The sequence below is a fragment of the Sciurus vulgaris genome (genome assembly GCF_902686455.1).
Source record: "Sciurus vulgaris genome assembly, chromosome: 10".
NCBI lineage: Eukaryota > Metazoa > Chordata > Mammalia > Rodentia > Sciuridae > Sciurus > Sciurus vulgaris.
The window spans coordinates 5,496,409-5,511,621 of record NC_136470.1 but is presented as its reverse complement, the minus strand read 5'-3'; the positions used below and the strand labels follow the sequence as shown (position 1 = coordinate 5,511,621).

Genomic DNA, 15,213 nt, shown 5'->3' with positions numbered 1-15,213 from the left:
TGGGCAAATCTGGAGATATTTTTGGTTGTCGCAACCTGTGTGTACCCTTGTCAGGATGCTCCTGGCACTGATGTTGCTGAACATCCCACCGTGCACAGAACAGACCCACGCCAACGTGTTAAGTGAGCGGGGGTAGAGAATCCTGTTCCAGGTCTCAGTGACCCATGGGAAGGCTGGATGTTTTGATCAACTGTCATTGGTACCAGGCTCTGGAGAGGGTTGGGGACACCTGGAAAGAGGTGGTTTGCATGGCCTGCAGGTGAGACCCACCCTCACAGTGTCAGGACAGACCAGACCACCCCACGACCTCTAACAGTTTAGCCAAGCCCAGTGCCAGGGCTCAGGCCCTGAGCCCCAGGGGGATGCGTTCACTTTCCTGGCAGGTGCCTGGAGGCCCAGGCCAAAGCTAGCTCAGCTCCGGGGATGTTCACTGAGATAAGCAGTCAGTGCACTGCATGCTGACCTACCTGATCTCTGCCCCAGCCCACTGTCCACACAGAAACCCCGTGTCCTGGGCCAGCTGCAGGGCCTATGCTTCTGCTGCCCTTGTGCCTGGATCTCCCTCCAGCGTTCTTGGCCTCTCATCTTCCCATCTTCTCATCAGGCAGCTCCAAGGCAGTTCCTGAGTAATTGCCTCACCCCTCCATGCCAGCTGCCGAGCCTCAAGCTCCCACGGTGGGAGATCCCCCCCCACCGTGCCCCTCAGAGGGATGCTCTGTCTCCTCCCCAGAGTCTTTTCTACGGGTTCTGCACCGCGTCAGTCTCTCAGCTATCCTGCGAACAGTAGCTGACAGGCAGGCACCGGGAGGGCAGGCCAGGGGGGCGGGGCGGCAGGAGGCCTCCCTGAGGGTCTGGGAGGGAGAGGGCAGGGGCTCCAAGGGCCCAACCTCACCTCCTGCCTGCCGCCTGGTACCTGTTCTCCAGGGGCTGCCAGAGGCGGCACCCGCTAGGTCTGCTCAGCTGTGACTGCCAGGCACGCTTGGTTACCCCAGGAAACAGCAGCTTCCATACGAAGTGCAGAATGGCGTGGGAGTTTAATAATCACGGCTGCTGATTGTGCCACCCGCTGCTGCTAGGGTCCTCCTCCCTCCTCCTCAGACACTTCTCCACCCCGCCCCGCCCCCAGGTCCCCACTTCGGATTCTTATCTTCCTGCATTTTTGCTTCTCTCCGCCAGTCCCATGAGCCCACTTTATTTTGTGCAAAAATGATCACAGGTGAGTCTCAGGGAAACAGGGCCTGGCATTGTTCTGAAGCGATGAAGATAGGACATACGGAAGGGAGGTCAGATTCATTTAGCTAGGGGTAGGGGCCTGAGAACTGGCCCCACGGAATTTACAACGGGGCCAGGTAGATGACCACTGTATCAGATGCTAAGTCCTCAACTCTTAAAGAAAAAAAAAAAAACAAAAACAAAAAACAAAACGCACATACATGTACGCAACCGTCTATTTTTCCTGCCAGAGGAAGGTGGGGCATCATCTTCTGCCACCCCACCCCCACCGGCTGTTCCTTGCCATACATTCGTAGTCAATTCGGGCTTTGCCTGTGGCTGTGTGACCCGGGACAAGTGCCTTAACATCTTTGCTGCTCTTTCCTCATCGGTAGCACCTACTTCATTGGGGGGCCACACCGTTATGTGACCTTGACTCCTCGCTCCGAGGCGAGGCAAACCTTTTGTAAGGAAATAGCGTCTCTTTTTAGAGACAGTGGGGAGGCAGGTGTTCCGGAGGTCCCCGGGGTTTGGGAAGCACGGGACCCGCCGGCTGCTCTGCACCGGGAGAATTTTCAAAGTTAACTTCGGGACGGTCCCCTGGGAGGGCAGGACGGCGAACTCCTGCAGCGGCCTGGGGATCGGAGCAAACTCCGCCGCGGTGACTCGCTGGCGCTCGTCAGAGATGCGCTTCCCGCCGCGGCCCGGGGGCGGGACACTGCGGAGAGTTGCTGCCCGTCGGGCCCCGGGCGGTGGTCCGGCCGCCGGCCGCCGGGCCGCGGGGACCGAGGGACCCGGCGACCGCGGCGCCCGCTCCGCGCCGCAGCGCCCCCGCCCCCGCGGCCTCCTCACCTATCAGATTTCCCGTGCGCTCCGCCGCGCCGCTCCGCCCACCTCCTCAATGCCGAGCCGAGCCGAGCCGAATCCCATCCCGGCCTGGACCAGCGCCGCCGCGGGCCGGCCGCGCGCCCCGTGCCTCCGCCGCCCGGGATGCGGCGAGAGCTCGCTGGGCGCGCAGGCCGCCCGGCGCCGAGGATGCCCCGCCACGGTAGGGCCGGGCCGGGCCGGGGCGCGGCGGGCGGCGCGGGGCCGCGGGGCCGGACGGCGCCTGCAGGCTGCGCGCGGGCGTGGGTGCCCGGCAGGTGACCGTGGCCCTGCGGCCGCGCACTGCGGGCGTGCTTTCCCGTGTTCGCTCTTCGTTTGTTGATTAAGGGGGAAAAGGGCTCGGGACCAAAGGTCGTGGAACTTGGTGTGACAGTGTGTTCGTTTGTAAAGTCCCAGCGCTCCGCACGCCGCACGCTGGGAGGTGGTGTTCCCGGGTGGGCAGCCTGCAAACCTGGGTAGGGGATTAACCTCGGATGCAAACGTCACTCCGCTGGAGAGAATAACCAGCGCCTCGGAGACGGCTCAGCCGGCACCCTGCGGCAGGCAGCGCCCGCAGAGCGCGTGGGGGCGGCCAGGCTGATAGCAAGATGGTGAAAAGCCATCCTTCCACCGAGGAGTGACAGGAGGGGTGTTGGCTGCGGGGAGCACGGAAGGCTGGCTCTTAGGTCATCCCTAAGCACAGTGGGGTTCCTTAGGCTCTGGTAACAGCATTTTTTCTTTTTAACAATGTCTGCACCAGGTGTGTGTGTGTGTGTGTGTGTGTGTGTGTGTGTGTGTGTGTATTTGCGTGCACGTGCACAGATATAATATGCATGGTAAATATGTGCAGGAAATATTTGTATTTGAGTAACTTTCCCCCATCCTGTCCTGTTTCAGTTTCACTTTTGTTTAGGAGTCTTCTGACTTTTGGGGGACACATTCAGCTTTCAAATTCCAAAACCGAATCCGCAGTAAACAGACGTCGTAGAATCATTTTTCACCCTTCCTGATAAACTTTAAAAATCTTCATTATGTATATAGCAACTTCTTGTAAATATTAGCATCACCTCCCATTTCTGCATTTCCCTCATTTATTCTGTCTGTCCTGGGTTAAAGAGCTGGAAGGGTAGATTTCAGTAAGGAGAGGGCTGGGGAAATGTCATGCTCCAGAGAGTTCTGGGGTGTGACATGGCTGCTCCTTCCAGTGTTTTATGGATGTAGGAATTGATTAGTTGCATTAGTGGGGAAGTGTATGCTGATCAGTCCATCCTGTGGGTAGTGAAGTGTTTCAATTAAATTACAGTCTTGAGTAGGGGGTGCCCCTCAATGCCCCGGTTTCCGTCGTCAGTGCCGCCTACACAGAGCCTTGTGCACGCTCCATCTATATGTCCCATCTTTTGTGGTGTTTTCCTATTAAAATAGGTGTGTGTGTGCGATAGGAAATTTGGTTTTAGAGAGAGAGGTGTGTGTGCGACATGGAAATTCGGTTTTAGAGAGAGAGCATTGATATTTTTAAGCAGTGCCTGTGCCTTAAGGCCTGTGATCCATCTCCTTTCAGTCCCTCCTCTTTTCAAGTCAGTTCACTGCATAGTTTTTTCCTTAAGGTAAATAAAAAACAGAGTCCGATGTTCGGGGAGGACTCCAGTGTGAGGCTGAGGAGGGAAACTCGGCACATCCCCAAAGCGGACCCTCCCCCACCCTGTCACCTCAGAAACTTAGGAACGTCTGTGCAAAGGTTCTCTAAGACCCAGGTGTTCCCTCTTCTGTAAGGTCTCAGGTAGGTGCTTTGAAGGAACAAGGACCCTTTTGATCCTGAATGTCACCAGTCTGCAGACTTGGCATCACCAGGCATGTTCAAGTGGTGACAGGCCTCGTCCTTGCAGCCAGGCAGAGCCCTCTTTCCTCGTCCCCATCCGCCAGCTGCGGGTGGGACAACTGCTGCTTCAGACCAGTGCCTCGAATCCTGGAAGTGCTTCAGCCGCTCCCTGTCCCCTTCCTGGGGATGGGTTAGCCTTGGGCTCTGAGTTCAGGCACTTGCGTCCCATGGGAGCCCCGTTTGCCTCCTGTGTGTGCTTGTCCATTTGACTGGGCTTCTGATCAGGTTTCTACTTGGTTTTCTGCCAGGACTAGATCCTGGTCTTGAATCCTAGTTCCAGTGGCCTTAAGAAGCCTCTCTTTCCAGGTAAGTGGTGTTAGCTGGCCCAGGTCTGGCTACTCCCTGCTCCAAAGACAATATTTGGGAGCTGAGAGTTGGTGGGAAGAAATCAGTTTATTCCAGGACTGGCTCCTGAGAAGATGGACAGGACTATTGTCCCCAATCTTCAGGTGCTCAAACACACCAAAGGGCTTTCACAGGGAGGCACCATGGACAGTGGGCAAGAGGTCTCATCATCCAGAGTCTGTGCTTTCTCTTCTGCTGAAATATCTTATGATAACCAATTGACTTTTGCATCCCAGGCCAGTCCCTGTACTCTTTTAGATAAACATGTTATTCCCCTGCAAGTTAAACATTACTCCACTTTAATTAAAGAATGAGATCAGCAGGTCCTTGGGCCACACTTTGATGTTATGTGAGGACCATCAGGTGTTCCTGGCTCTGAGAAGCTAAAGGAAGATGGTTGCTGAGAAACTCTTGGGACCAGTGTTTATCTAGTTCCTTTTTCTGCAAGAGCTGACTCCAGCAGTTAGCATCTCAGTCATTCAAAGGCGGCTTTATTTGTAAAGGGGGGAAACAAAGAATAACGTCACGAGGGGCAGTTTGCAAAGTCGAGCTAATCTAAAATAGGGTGGCACTGCCAAGGTTGCTGTTAGGTGGGGTTGGTCTTCCTGGAATCGGACAGACATTGAACTGCCACACCCTGCCCCTGACGATCACTAGCCACCAGGAGCCTGCAGTGCTGCTCTGGCCCCATCCGGGACTGGGTGACTCAGCCCTGCAGCCTACTGTGTGCAGGTGGTTCTGTTGACTTTCCTCCTTTGTCCGTTTCTTCCTTCTGCTCCCTCCTGGCCCTCAGGAAGGGCTCCTCCCTGTCTCCTGATTCTCTGCTCTTCTCCTCTCCTTGACCTAAGGATGGGGCTCCATCGGCCTTTGTGTCTGGCTGCCCCTGGGTTTGGACCACACTTCTCTTTGCCAGTGAAAGGAGGGGGTTCCTGGGGCCAGTGTCCACAGTGAAGTGATAGGTGAGCGGGATGACAGAGATTTTGACAAACTCATGTGACCTTCAGTTGAAAACCAGGATCAGGAGATGAGAGCAGCATGGCACCAGGCTCATTCGATCCGTCAAGCGGAGTTTTTAGTCTAATTCTGAACATCGTTCCACATCCTCAGTAGGAGACAAAGAGCTGGAGTGTGTTTGAGTCCACGTTGGGTAAATGAAAGCTGATCGTGCGTTTTCTCATAGGGAATGAGGGAATATTCATGTCGTCACAGAGAGCTCAGGATCTGGAGCAGGATGTGTGGTTCGAATCCCAGGGCAGCCTGGGCTCTTGATATGCAGCCTGGGGCAAGTCTCTTGATTTCTCCCTGCCTCAGTTTCCCTCCATTGAAGTTGAAGATACCAGCAGCACTTATTTCACGGCGCCTGACCCTAGGATTTGATGGTTCTGAATGGCTGAAGCTGCAGAGCAGTGTTACGGAAGGTCTAGCTGTCACTGCTGCTGATACCTGTTATTTTCTGAGCATTTTCCTCTGCTGAATAAGATTGCTTTTGATCAAGAATGAGGTGTGGAAATGAAGACGCAAAACTCGTTTTATTGAACTTCGAAAAAAGAAACAACAACTTGGTTTTAAAACTCATTGATGAGAAGGTATGTCAGAATTATTTTGAGGTCCGGCAGCATGACTGGAGTCAGAGGCTGAACACCAGGGGACCGTGTTGGTACTGTCTCTGTTACGTCTCTGCTTCTCTGTGCTTTCCGGAAGCCGCCCCTGTGTTCCTGCTTAGGCTTGTGACTCTGTCTTTCCTGCTTCTGTGCTTTCTCATTCTGCAGAGGTGCGTTGGTCACCTGAGGTCTGCGAGCTCCCTCTAAAAGCTTGTTCTGTGTCCTGGTCATCTCCTAGGTTCCCTTGTTTTGCTGGTTTTGTGTTGTATTGGTTTTAGTTTCTTGTGGCAGTAGATCAGTTATTGTGAACATTTCTAACCCACTTCTGGGAGTCTTATGTTTTCCAGAGTGACTTCTTCATCTTGCACATTTCCTGCACTGTCCTTTTCCTCTTCTTTTATGATTTGGACCTAAAATGACCCTTAAGGGCCATGTGCTACAGGCCTGGTCCCTAACCTGTGCTTTGGGGGGATGGTGGAAAGTTGAGAGGGTGGAGCCTAGTGGGAGAGGCGGTCATGGAGGTCATGCCCGCCAAGGGCACATCTTGTCCCTGCCCTCTCCCTCTCTATCTGCTTTCTGCTGCCACAGCCTGTCTCTTCTGTTGTATTCTGCCTCACCTCCCATGAACCAGGATTCCATCTCACCCCAGTCAGAATGACAGTTATCAAGAATACAAGTAATAATAAATGTTGGCGAGGACGTGGGGAAAGGACCCACTCATACATTGCTGGTGGGACTGCAAACTGGTGCAACCACTCTGGAAAGAGTATGGAGATTCCTCAGAAAACTTGGAATGGACCCACCATTTGACCCAGTTATCCCGCCCCTCAGTTTATACCCAAAGGATTTCAAATCAGCATGGTAGAGTGACGCAGCCACATCAGTGTTTACAGCAGCTCAATTTACAATAGCTGAGTTATGGAACCAACCTAGGTGTCCTTCAGTAGATGAGTGGATAAAGAAAATGTGGTGCATACATACAATGGAATATTACTCAACCTTAAGGAAAAATGAAATTATGGCATTTTCTGGTAAATGGATGGATCTGGAGAATATCATGCTAAGTGAAATAAGCCAATCCCAAAAAACCTAGGGTCGAATGTTCTCTCTGATATGCGGCTGCTAACCACAGTAAGGTGGGGGGAAGGGCAGAGTAGACGTTCATTGGGTTAAACAAAGGGGAATGAAGGAACCGGGGGATGAGAACAGGAAAGACAGTGGAGTGAATGGGACATCACTTTCCTGTGTTCATATGTGAATATACTCCCAGTGAAACTCCATGTCCAACCACAGAGTGGGATCCTAATTGGAATGAGTTATACTCCATGTTATATACATGTCAAAATACGCTCTGTCATGTACATCTAAAAAGGACAAATTAAAAAAAGCCCCAAGTCAAGTGTTCCCCCTCTGGGTTGATTTCCGCAGGCATTTAGTTACGGCACCACGGAGCTGACTAACACATCTTTTCTGTGGTCTCTATGCGTATTTGCTCAGCTGTCTCTTTCTGTGTCAAACATATTTAGAAGGGCAGGTTTGGCTGGACTTTCAGACAACTTAAGTGAGTTGTCCTTTATTGCTTCTTATCTTATGTGAGTTTTATTTGTTTTCTTCACAGAGCTTTAATTGTTTATTGGCTATCATGGTTAAATGCTTTTCTGTTTCTGGAGGGTAGGAGGAGAGGGGTGCACTGGGCATCATGGATAATCATGATTGGTGAATTCGGACTCTATTTGTTTTTCCTATAATTTAATTAAAAGTTGTTTTCAAGGTGTGGTCAGGTTTTCCGTTGCCCCTAAATTCAGACAGTGACTTGGAGTCATTAAAATGACTCTTTTCCACTGATAAAGGATTTCATGTGCCACAGTCAGAGAGCTACAGACAAGCCATGTGCGAGCACACCCGGCCCTGGTCAGTCCTAATACTGCCAGCCCCGCTTCCGAGCCAGTAGGAGAGCATCCCACAGCCCCTTGTCCCCTCCGTCCTCTCCCGATTCTCCTGCCCTCTCTCTGTTTTGAATTGTGCCTGATCCTCCCGTGCGTTTTCATGTCACATGTGAATCAACTGTAATTAATTATGCCATGGTTTTCCACTCTTCAAGTTTGCTAATGGTTTCATCCTGTCTTAATTGCTTTGAGCTGCAATGTGGAAATTCTTTTGTCAGGCGATTTTTATGAATGCATGATGGTCCTGTCTGCTCTTGGGGCTCATTCTGACATGATCATGCGTCGTGGAGCGTAATCTGCTGCACTTCAGTCCCCAGCGCTTCCTCTTCTCCTCCCTCCCCTGTTCCCTTTCCTCTACCCTGCCCGTCTTCCTTCTGTTCGTTTGTACTTCTTTAACGTTAGTGCCTTATGGACGCTCATAAATGAGGAATTCGCTGCGGCGAGTTCGTCCGCATACATAACACAGTTTGGTCAGTTTGATTCCACGGTTCCTCCCTTTCCCCACCCGCTTCCTCCAGCCCCTTCCTCCCCAACTCTACTGATCTCTCTTCTATTTTCATGGGATTCCCCCCTAATTTTTCCCCTTATTATGGTCCAGCTTCCGTATATGAGAGAAAACATTAGGCCCTTGACTGAGGCTGGTTTATGTCACTTAGCATGATGTTCTCCATTTCCATCTGTTTACCAGCAGACGGACACAGTGTCATCCTTTATGGTGTGCATATAAGCCACATTTTCTTCATCTGTTCATCTCTCGTGGGCCCCTGAGCTGCTTCCCTAACTTGGCTATTGTGAATGGACTGCTGTAGACCTGGGTGTGACTGCATTGCTCGCTAGGTTGAGTTCAGTTCTTTCGGCTATACACTAAGGAGTGGGGCAGCGGGTCATATGGTGGCTCCATTCACAGTTTTTGGAGGAATCTCCACCCTGCTTTCCAAAGTGGTGGTAGGCGGCCTACCAGCAAGGTACCTCCCGCCCTGCTCCTTCCTAGTGTTTATTATGTGTACTTCCAATCCTTGCCACTCTGACTGGAGTGAGATGAAATCTTAGTGTAGTTGTGATTTGCATTTCCCGGAGTGCTACAGCTATTGAACATTTTTTCATACATTTGTTGGCCATTTGTGTTTCTTCTTTTGAGAAGTGTCTGGTTCTTTTGCCCATTTATTAAATTTTTTTTTTTTTGTGCATTAAGTTTTTTGAGTTCTGTGTATGTTCTGGATATTAGTCCCCTATCTCAGGGGCAGGTGGCAAAGATCTTTTCCCGCCTGCAGGCTCTCGTTTCACACTCTTCATTGTTGCCTTTGCTGTGCAGAAGCTTTTTCATTTGATGCCATTGGCCTTTTTGGTTTTGGATTTTATTTCTTGCACTTTAGGAGTCTTCTTAAGGAAGTCGGTTCCTGTGCCAACATGTTGGAGTCTTGGGCCTACATTTTCTTCTAGTTATTGCAGTGTTTCTGGCCGAATTCCTCCGTGTTCCATCCATTTCGAGTCGATTCTTGTGCAAGGTGAGGGATCGGGGTCCGGTTCTACGTTTGGATATCCGGTTTCCCAGCATCATTTATTAAAAAGGCTGTCTTTTCTCCAGTGTGTGTTTTTGGCACCTTTGTTGCGTATCAGATGATTGTCAGCGTGTGGGTTGTCCATCTTCTCTTCTCCCCCGCTGGTCTTCATGTCTGTCCGGGGCCACTGGTGAGCTGCGCTTGTTAGGTGGCTCCTTTAAACTCAGCTGGTTTTCATTCATGGTTTTGAAATCTCTCCGCGTGGAGACGTAGCTCCAGTTTTTCACTTTCAATGCTGTTAAGACCCTGTTGTGGGAACCTGCCTCAGTTGGTTCATGGGTTTTTGCCACGAATGCTCTGAGGAGTTCCATTTTTGATGTAAAGTTGCAGTATGAACATCCCTGTGCACGTCTCCTTTGCACACCTGTGTGAGCCACCTAACAATGATCAGGTAAAAGGGCATGTGTGTCTCCACATGTCCTGGCTCTGAAGACTGCTTTCTCTTGGGGGGTCGTACCATGGTAGCCCCACCCACAGTGTAATTCAGTAACTTGGTGCCTGGTCTCCATAACTTCCCCAACACTTAGAATTATTGCATCTTTAAATTTTTGTTAATATAATGAGTGTGAATTAGGATCATCTTAAGAAGTATTTGCCTGATTTTAGTAAAGCTGATCATCTTCTCTCTCTCTCTCTCTCTCTCTCTCTCACACACACACACACACACACACACACACACACACACATGGGTTTCCTCTCCAGTGAATGGTCTGTTCATGTCCTGTGTTCGTTTTCCATTTAGGGTGTCTTTTTCTTATCAATTTGTAGTAGTTCATTTAGAGATTTCTGAGCCTTTATTTCAGTAATATAAATTGCGCTTCATCCTCCTAATCTGTGGCTTGTGTTTTTATGTTCTATTGAATACTCGCTTTTCATTTTTAACTTGATGAAATTTGCTAAGTATTACTTTATGGTTTTTACTTCCTTTATGGCTTTTTTTTTTTTTTTTTTTTTTTTTTTTTAACGAGGTGCTGGGAACTGAACCCAGGGCCTTGTGCTTGGAAGGAAGCACTCTACCAACTGAGCCATAGCCTCAGCCCATTTATGGCTTTTTCTTAAAGAAAAAAGCTTTTTGTCTTAAGAAATTATTTTCTGTACTAAGATTTTAAAGGTCCTCTTGAATATTTTCTTCTAGAAGTTGTAAAGTTTTGCTTATCCAGTTTAGGTTTTTAGCCTGCCTTTGATTTGCTTTTGGTGTGTTGAGTTAGGGATTCAGATATGATTCTTCCATATGAATAGCCGGTAATCTCAGATCATTAATTCAATAATTGTTTTCCTGGTGATGTGCAATACCATCCATCAGGTGTGTGCATGTTATGGTTTTTTTGGATATTAGATGTCCCCTGAAAGGTCACGTGTGAGATAATTGCAAGAAAGTTTAGAGGTGATCAGATTATGAGAGCCGACACCTAATTAGTGATCCTGATGAGGATTACCTGGGTGGGAACGGTAGGCAGGTGGGGTGTGGCTGGAAGACAGGTCACTGCGGGTGTGCCTTTGGGATATATATTTTGTCCCTGGTGAGCAGAGTTCTCTCTGCTTCCTGGTGCTGTGTTCTGAGCTACTCTCCTCCTCCACACCTTTCTGCCAAGATGCTCTGTCTTACCTTGGACCTAGAGCAATGGAGTTGATCATCTGTGAACTGAGACCCCTGAAACTGTGAGCTCCAAATAAACTTTTCCTCCTCTAGAATTGTTCTTTCCAGGTATTTTGGTCACAGTGGCAAATAAGCTGCCTAAACAGTGTGGATCTGTTTGGAGGCTGTTTATTCTATTTTATGATTATCTTGGTTGGCTTACACTGCTGTAACAAAATGCCACAGACTAGGTGGCTTGAAAAATGAAAACTTATTTTCTCATGCTGTAGAGGCTGCATAAGTCTCAGGCCAGGGCGTCAGCCCACTGGCTCTGGCGGGAGCCTCTTCTGGCTCACAAACAGCTACCCGCCTGTACCCTTCTCAGGCTGGCGTTTCTCTCTCTTCCTTTTCTGCTGAATTAGGGCCTTACTTGTGACCTTGCTTAGCCCTAATTGCAGCCTAAAATCTCTGTCTCCAAATGCAGTCACATTGGGGTTGGAATTTCAACAGATGGATTTTTGGGCACAGTTTAGCTGCAGCATTGGGTTTTTTGTCTATGCCTCACAACTGACTTAGTGAGTACATGTCGAGACTTATAGAAAACTACAAGGAAGAAGGTCCTATTGTTACTATTATAAGTCTCATTGCATAGATCACGTTTTCCCTCTTCCTTTTCCTTTTCTTTTTTGATACTGGGGATTGAACCCAGGGGGTGCTTTACCTGGGCTATATTCCTGGCCCTTTTTACTCTTTGTTGCTGAGGCTGGCCTTGAACTTGAGATCCTCCTGCCTCAGCCCCCTCTTTGTTTTTTTAAATGATGTTTTCAGCTATTCATTCTGTAGATGAATTTTAGGTTCAGTTGGCAAGTTGAGTTAAAAAAATCCTGTGTTTCTGGCATCTCTGTTGTGTAATGTCACTGTGTCCTGTGTTGGTTTCTGGCCCAACACCACATTGCTTTCATCGGTCCATCTTTATGATGTGTCTTGTAAGATAAGTTCTCACCTTGTTCTTTTTAGTCTTTCTTCCTCTTGTTTTGGGCATGTGCAAAAATGACATCCTCATGATATTGAGTTGTTTTGTTGATGAACATGTTATTTCTACACATAGCGCATGTCTGTTTCATTTGTTATTATACTTTTATATTTCTCATTTATTATATTTACATTTTATTTTGTATCTATACATATCCATATTTATAAATATAAATGCATATGTAGTTATATATTTTTATATTATATTTGTTATTTGTACTTATTGTTTGTTGAATGTCTTTCAATAGCATCTTGTAATGTAGCACATCTTTCGTTAGATTTCATTCTAGATACCTTCTTTAGGTTTTGATGCTCTTATAAATGAGATTTTTATTAATTTTTTAAACCCTTTTTATTTGAAAATAATTCTAGACTTACAGCAAAGTCGTAAGCATCCTTGGGGCACTTGGCTGAACTTCTCAGTGCATGTCCCCTGAACAATCATCGTTGGACTGTCGTGACTGAGACATTAACATTGGCTCGCTATTCTTACTGTCCTCAGTCTCCAGCCCTTGCTGAATTTGTCTTTTCCTGATGAGGTCCTTTTTCCACCGGGATCACAGCCTGAATCACCCGCGGCATCAATTGCTGTCTCAGAGTGAAGGTGTCTCAGTCTTTGCCTTTGAAGGTGGTGCTTGTGAATGTTGCCATTGAGTGTGAGTCCATCACAGGTGCTTGGTGGATGCCCTTAGTCACATTAGGAGAGTTTCCTTTTTTATTATGAGTTGCTGCTGGATTTTATCGATTCCTTTTTTTTTTTTTTTTTTTTTGCCGTGCCGGGGATTGAACCCAGGGCCTTATGCTTATGAGGCAAGCACTCTACCAACTGGCTATCTCCCCATTTTTGATGCCTCTATTGAGATGATTATGTGCTTCATTTCCTCCTTTAATATAGTATATTAACAAATTTCTTTCTTTTTTTTTTTTTTTTTTGTGGTGCTGGGGATTGAACCCAGGGCCTTGTGCTTGCGAGGCGAGCACTCTACCCACTTAGCTATCTCCCCAGCCGCAACAAATTTCTTATAAATTATTTAGGGATATTCTTTTTGTGCTCAAGAGTTTTTTTTTTTTTTTTTTCTGTCCTCGCCTGCTACTGAGTATTTGCTTTTTCTGAAGCAGTTTGTGCAAAAAAGCATTTAAAATTTTTTGTTGTTGTTCTTTAACATTTGAAAAAATTCTAAATCTCTAAATCTTTCTGGATTTTTCTTTTTGGAGTAGAGGTAGGTGGACTTTTGGTTAGTGGTTCATTGTGTTTAATTGTTATTTGTTTGTTCAAGTTCTGTTTCTTCTTCAATGAACTTTGTTAGTTCATAATTAGGTACACAGTTGTTTTATCTGAGTTCTGAGATTCATGGACATAATATTGTTTACAGTATCTGCTTATAATTTGAATGATTTTTCTTTCTGTGCGGTGGCGGATTTTGTTTTAGATGTAGTTTCTCTGTTCCCTTTTCTCCTCCCGTGTTACATCTAGAGCTTTGTTTTATTAACGTTTCTCAAAGAAAGGTTTTTGAGTTTCTAGATTTTTTCCTCTGGTTAGTTTATTCTTTATGTCATTACTTGGTACTCATAACCTTGTCTTTTCCATTTTCTTATCTGTTAAATGTTTATTTTATTGTTCTTTTCTCTGACTTTTGAATTATATGCTGGATTAATTTATTTTATTTTTGACCAATAACATTATTCTTAAATAATTCTTAGTGTATTACACAGGTTTCCATAGTTGTTCTTTCTTTGTTATTTGGCTTAAAATGTGTATTGTGATTTCTCTCTTAAGCCAGAGTTATTTCAGGAGTACATTTAAAAGTTTTAAAACATGTTTTTACCTATCATGTTTTTAATGTTGATTTTTCTATATATATGGTCCACGCACAATTGAAAATATTCTCTACACATTTACTAAATGAAGTTCATTAATTTTCTTTGTTAAATCATTATTATTTTTGATCTTTGATCTGCCTGATTATATATTTCTAAGAGGAATGTGTAAAAATACAGTGAATCTTTATGATATGGTCAGTTTTTGGCTGTATGTTATGAGGATCCCTTGCCAGGGGTCTTTGAGTTCATGTGGACCTATATTGTAATATTGTATGGTGAGCTGCTGTGTGGTATTATTTTTATTTTACATTTTTTATTTATTCTTTTTAGATATACATGATAGTAAAGTATATTTTATGTATTATACATACACGGAGCATAACTTAGTCTAATTAGGATCTTGTTCTTGTGGTTGTACATGATGTGGAGTTTCACTGGTCATGTATTCACATATGAACACAGGAACGTGGTGTCTGTTCATTCTACTGTCTTTCCTATTCCATCCCCCTCGCTTCCCTTCATTCCCCCTTGTCTATAATCCAGTGAACTTCTTTTCCCTTCCCCCTTATTGTGTGTCAGCATCTGCATATCAGAGAGAACATTTGGTCTTGGTTTTTTGGGATTGGTTTATTTCACTTAGCATAATAGTCTTAGGTCCATCCATTTACCAGCAAGTGCCATCGTTTCATTCTTCTTTATGGCTGAGTAATACTCCATTGAGTATCTGTCTCACATGTCCTTTGTCCCTTCATGTGGTGAGGGCTCCTTGGCTGACTCTGTGGCTTGCTCTGAGTGGAGCTGGGCTGCTGTGTGGTGTTGATGCTGTGGCTCCAGTCTCTTTAGTCTCTTGTAGCTGTGCTATGGGTCGGCTGCCTTCTTTCTTTTTTCCCCTGCTGCTTCTAGGTCTCTCCGTGTGCCTTTCTTTGTTCCTTTCCTCTGGGTTGTGCTTAACTTGCCTACGGCTGAATTTCTTCCAGTCTGATAGTAGTGGTTGAGCAGGTGGGCTTAGCTCACTGGCGCCTGGTCCTGGGTCCGTGGGGTTCTGTCAGCCATTGTTTTCCCTCCACCAACTCCCTGTGAGTCCTCTGTTCCTCACTTTGCAGCAAGGCTTCTGTTTCCGTGTTGGAAAATGTCCTCATGATGGCCTCGCTCTCCTGGGCTGACTTTGAGGCCAGTGGAGGGGGCGGCCCCTGGGGGGCAGCGCTGGTGGCATGCTCCCTGGAGAATCATAGCAGCTGGAACTCTGGGGATACCCTTGTTTAGCCTTCCTAAGGACAAAGTGCCCACTTACTCCTGGTGGTCAGTCAGTACTGCAAACAAGACCCATTGCTCCACGACTTCGGAATTCTTTCCCCCCCCACCTGTCCTCTCCTGGAAGTCC

General features: G+C 47.1%; 1 protein-coding gene across 3 annotated transcripts in view; it reads left to right on the top strand.

The window, feature by feature from the left end:
* The first annotated feature begins 1,546 nt into the window (after window positions 1–1,546).
* B3GALT5 (beta-1,3-galactosyltransferase 5) overlaps window positions 1,547–15,213 on the top strand; it is a 53,088-nt gene continuing 39,421 nt past the window's right edge. Inside the window, exon 1 of one of the 3 annotated variants that reach the window (XM_079154934.1) lies at window positions 1,547–1,678. The gene's annotated coding sequence lies outside the window, so the exon portion shown is untranslated. Of the gene's footprint in view, window positions 1,679–2,133; window positions 2,261–15,213 lie in introns of those variants that run through there. The other 2 variants (XM_079154931.1, XM_079154930.1) reach the window with 2 other exon arrangements.